General features: G+C 36.3%; 1 long non-coding RNA gene across 1 annotated transcript; it reads right to left on the bottom strand.

The window, feature by feature from the left end:
* Positions 1-1,689: 1,689 nt before the first annotated feature.
* On the bottom strand, positions 1,690-5,496 carry LOC106869502 (uncharacterized). The gene is made up of 2 exons (XR_001409405.1): positions 5,043-5,496; positions 1,690-2,418 (listed from the first exon to the last, which is right to left on the bottom strand). It is a non-coding gene; the product is annotated as an uncharacterized LOC106869502 (long non-coding RNA).
* Positions 5,497-5,731: the final 235 nt, after the last annotated feature.

Genomic DNA, 5,731 nt, shown 5'->3' with positions numbered 1-5,731 from the left:
ATATATATATATATATATATATATACATATTACACTTATTTAAGAATGTTGTTGTCTGTGACTTCGAAACTTCGGCCTACTAATCCATTGTCGGACTGTGATACATTAGATTTAGTCTTGCTTTATGTAATCTGTGTTGAGTTAAAACTATCATTCTTTTGTAACGTATATTTTGATACTTCCCATTTTTTTTCTTCCCTACCATAGATGTTGTTAAGGACAGACAGACACGGAGATCCGCTTGTCTTTTGTAATATAAGATTACTATTACTATTATTTTTAAGGCTGCAAGCTAGCAGAAACATTAGCACATTTCGTCTGTCTGTAAGTTCGGAGTTCAAATTCCGCTGCAGTCGACTTTGCCTTTCATAGTCTAAGAGTTGAAAAATAAGCATGAGTTGAGCACTGGTGTAAACATAAACGACGTACTCCGTGCCCCGAAATTGCTGACCTTGTGCCATAATTTTCAACCATAATTATTATTATCATTATTGTTATTATTATTATTAGTAGTAGTAGTAGTAGTAGTAGTAGTAGTAGTAGTAGTAGTAGTAGTAGTAGTAATAGTAGTAGAAGTAGTAGTAGTAGTGGTGCTGGTGGCGGTGGTGGTGGTGGTAGTAGTGATAGTAGTAGTAGTAGTAGTAGTAGTAGTAGTAGTAGTAGTAGTATTACGCTAGTGCAGGCTAATTTAGTTTGTAGGTATTTAATCTTGATGTTTGGAGACAACAAGTCTCATCACATCTCAACAATCTTCATTAGGATTCTTGCAGAATATAAGATGGTACTTTTCTGAAGGTCGACAATGCGAGTTTCAGTCCTTTAAGTAGCAATTTTAGTGTTGTGCCAACTGCACCAATTACTAGCGGAATGATTTTTTTCTTGGCCTTCCACAGTCTCGTCAGCTCGCTCACTAGATCTTCATATTTCTCTTTTTTTTTATTTCTTTAGTATCGACTCTGCTATAATAAATAATTGCAAAACGTATGATCTTACGCTGTTTGTGTATTTTTCCCTCTATGGTCAATTCTGCTCTTCTTGACTATAATAACATCAGTTTTTATGGGGATATCCAAAAGATTTTGTAATTCTTGTTTTTTTTTTTTATCACAACCCCTGGTTCGAGTTTATACAGTTTTTCTCCTGTTTAAAGCCACAGACTCGGCTAACACTCCATTGCACACTTTTGCCTAGACAGTCATGTCTGCGCTTATACTCTTTTCGTATTAGCATACTGCACTCACTTAAAGGGTGATAAATATTTTTTTCTTTCCTCTACATATCATTATTCTGTCTGAGTGAGTTTTATTGACTTTGCCTTTCATCATTTCGGTATCGATAGATTATGTACCAGTTGAGTACTGAGGTCGATGTAATCGACTTAACCCCTCCCCAAAATTTTTAGGTCATGTGCTTATAGTGGAAAGGATTAATATTAGTAGTAGTAGTAGTAGTACTACTACTACTACTACTACTACTTCTACTACTACTAATAGTACTATAACTACTGTTGTTGTTGTTTTTGTTGTTATTTCCATGTTAGATGCACTTCGCTACCCTTTCTGTGAACGAAAAGCAAAATCACAACGGCTTCACCAAAAAAAGAAAAAAAGACAGACACACGCACCAAACACAGACAAATACCAATCAATTCCTCCAAAACCAAAAATACACAAACAGTGTAACATCATATGTTTTGAAATTCTTTATAATAGCAGAGTTGATACTAAAGAAATTAAAAAATAGAGACTGGATGGCCTGCCGTATAAAATATGCTTTTCATAATCCAGATTTGTTCGCTAATATCTTGGCAAAATCTAAGATATTGGCGCTTGTCATCGACTTTTCTTGTCGGTAATGCCTAGACATTTGCTATCTCACGCATGTCTGTTCATAACAACTTAAAACTCAAGCGATATATCATAGAAAGGATAAGGAACCTAACGTGAATAGGGCTCTGATCAATTTAAAACATTCAAGATTTTTATAGATTTGGTTATAACGTTTGGCAACAGTTCTCAAGACGCTGGATTTCGAACCAGTCTTCAGAAGCTGGATCGTTAATTGTTATTTTTATTATTGATTTTCATCATGTATTTATGTAAATCCACAGTATTGCGTGTCTTTGTATCTTCCTAGATATGTCTGCAGTCTCTGAGACCAATAAAGCAATTATTATTTATATTATCAATATTAACGTTGTGAGCTGGCGGAATCGTTAGCATACCGAGCAAAATTTTCGAGCGGTATGAACTGGTACAGTCGTTAGCACACCGGGCATCTCATCCGTCTTTACGCTCCGAGTTCAAATTCTGCCGAAGTTAACTTTGCCTTTCATCCTTTTGGAGTCAATAAAATAAGTACCAGTTGAGTACTGGGTTCGATGAAATTCGATTTCTTCTTTCCGCCGAAATTGCTGGCCTGTTACCAAAATGTGAAATCAATATTATTACTATTATTATTATTAGTAGTAGTAGTAGTGGTGGTGGTGGTAGTAGTAGTGGAAGTAGCAGCGGCGAAGACGACGGCAGTAGGGTTAACAACATTAGTAGTGGATGTGGTGGTGATGGTGGTAGAGGTAGTAGTCATGAGTTATTATTTTTTTTGTTATTGGTATTGGTATTGCTGTGCATGCCGTTGCTATCTTAGTGGTGTTTTCAAGTGAAGGGACCTGTTAATTCATAGATCGATGGTGATATCGAATTAACGCGTTTGTGGGACGTTTGGGTATCCATCAACTTTAAGTTGCTACCGAAACACGAGGTTTATCATGGGGCGGGGTATAGGGGTATATTGTATTTAATGATTTCCGAGATTGTCTTGTCTGGCAAGCGATTCGATCTGTCATGTGTTGAAACTAAACTAATTACACCGCGGAAAACACATGTTAGCCATTCAAAAACACACAAAATCTGTTATATTATTTCTCGATTTCGTATCAAATTTTCTCCGCACTAACTGCCTTCTGATCAGTGCACTTATAGTTGCACTTGCAGTATAATATGAAATGTTCTACGCTATAATTGCTCATTTACTAACATCAGTTACTTGTGTAAAACCGTCGTATTCTTCCTCTGACGTAGACGTTGTCGGGGGTTTTAAAAGCTTTCGGAAATTTTGTAAGCAAGAACATTAATTTAAGCGAAAAGAAATTTATCAAGCAGAAGGGAAATGGGGATAGTTAAACAAGAAAATACAGATATTTGCTCTAAACGAAAAAAGATAAAGACTTTAAATGGCAGCTGCATATCTGTTGTTAATGTTCTGGGCCAAAATAATTCTGGATATATGTCAAGTTGCAGAAACTGTAAAATACAGGACGGGTGTATAATATGAAATATCCTACTCATTGCATGACAATTTTATCAAAACAAATTCGAAGTTAAAAAAATATTAACATACCACCGCCCATGAAAGCGTAGAAGATTCAATATGCCCTTTAAAAAAAGAGTTGATGAAACAAGCCTTGCTAGACGGATTCCGAGAAAATGAGAGTTTAAGAGAACTGTCGAATATGGATAGAGAAATACAATATGATTAATGGGAGAGTATATGAGAAAACTGATGTTTGTGAAAAGCATGTCAACAATTAATGAGCAGCGTACGGAGGACACTCGAGAGGATGTAGAGCATTTTCTACTTTGACAAAAACGGAAGATTGTCACGAATGGATTTGGAAATCATTCAGAATGGAACGTTAATTTCAGAGATTAGAAAGTTTTAAAGACTTAAGTTGCCCTGTCCGTAGTATGATCGTTGCTTCCCACATTGTAAACGCTTACGATTTTGTTTATTGAATTTTTAACATGATGATTTAAATAGTGGTCTTACAAATTATTTGTTTATTCTTCATTGGAAAAATGCATTATTCGTTCCTTTGGCTTCAAAGCTGCGGCAATATTGTTATCGGTATTCGTGTTGGTTGTGGTGGTGATGGCGATGGCGGTGGTAGCAGTGGTGGAAGCAGTGATTATAGTAGCAGAAGCATTCGTGTCTTCTAAAGCCTGTGTGCGATCACGCGGAACGGCTTTGGTTTTAGAGCTTCTTTCGCCTCTAGCATTGGTAGAGGCGGGAAGTCGGCTTCATTGTTTCGCTGAGCCATATTTGTTTAGAAATATGGCAAGGAAACCGAAGAAAATAGAAATGTAAATAGGTTTGAAACTATCCTAGGGGTCAATTCTTCCATTGAAAACACAAACGAAAGCTGGGTGCTTTACACACCTTGTGTGCAAAAACTGAAAGAAAATCTGTGCAATAAAAGGTCGAAAAAAAGGGTTACTTGCTGAGCCAATGCGACATCACGTCAGTCAGATAGATAGACAGACAGACAGACAGACGGACGGACGGACGGACGGACAGACGGAAGGACGGACGGACGGACGGACGGACAGACAGACAGACGGACAGACGGACAGGCAGACAGACAAAGAAAAAATAGAAAGCGGGCGAGGGTGCCTCTGATAGATTCAAACGAAGATATCCAAAGATAGAGGAACGAAATACAATGAGCGATGGAGAGCCACAGATATACACTGCAATTTAAACAGACATTAACGCATGCAGAAACACATGCAGAAACACATAAACTCAAACAGATTATATATTTGTAAACGAAGGTCATGTGTTTCGCTATAATGGTGATATATGCAGTATGTCGAACATCAAATGGTGAGTGTTTTAGTATAGAAATAACTTGAAAAAAATGCTCAAACATTTTAGTAACGAAATTTACTTTTTATTGAAATACCTACCAGTGAAGCGAACATCGACTGTAGAATGTTTCTTCATTATAAAAGTAATTTTAAATGCTCAGACATTTTGAGGAACAAGCAATTTTTATTAAAATACTCATCTGGCTTACGCAATTTATCGAAGATCAGATGAAGAATAAATACTGATTTATTACAAATTTTTTTTGTAATGCTCAAACATTATAATAGAAAAACTTATTTTTTATTCAAATACTAACCATTACCATCGAATATAGAATACATGTTGCTTTATTATTGAAGTAACTTGAAGCAAATTCTTATTAAAATACTCACCATGTCTGTAGTTATCTTCTGCTCTCATACGCATGAATTATATGTATATTTCGCGTTCCTCATGTTGATCGTTATTTCAAGTTATTGTTAGTTTTGAGAGTTATATCAAAGAATTATTTACGATGAATTATTCTTCAGAAATGTATGGAGAGTGAGGAATGTTTCTGGTTGGGCCCCCTGGGTTTCCTGTACTGGAATCGCCTGGCTAAAAATTCATACGATTAAAGTAACACTACCGTACACCTTGTAACTAACACAAGCGACCAACCAGCATGTTACATTGGGTGTTGAAGAACTTAAAGGGGCATAAAACATCCCCACAAACACTGAAAATGAGGTGAAGATGACTCTCACTTCACTGTTGTCTTCAGATCCTTAGGTACGCTCCCTGGCCCACACATTCCCTAGCATCTAGTTACCGCGAGAGGCTGAAAGAGACTGAAGTTGTTTGAAACTAAAATCCCCGACAAACGTTAATCATATTATGACGTCATAATCACAAAACAGGAAAAATTTAAATTCATTTGGCCAAGACAAAAGATGTTTAAATCTCACACAAACACAGATACACGCATACATAGACACATATAATCATATACGCACACAACCGGTAAGTGTAAAAGGATATGTGTGTGTGTGTGTATGTGTGTATGCATATATACATTCATATATATATATATATATATATA

The sequence above is a fragment of the Octopus bimaculoides genome, chromosome 8 (genome assembly GCF_001194135.2).
Source record: "Octopus bimaculoides isolate UCB-OBI-ISO-001 chromosome 8, ASM119413v2, whole genome shotgun sequence".
Classification (NCBI taxonomy): domain Eukaryota; kingdom Metazoa; phylum Mollusca; class Cephalopoda; order Octopoda; family Octopodidae; genus Octopus; species Octopus bimaculoides.
Note: the sequence above shows the minus strand (reverse complement) of the source record. Positions and strands in the feature narration are given on the sequence as shown.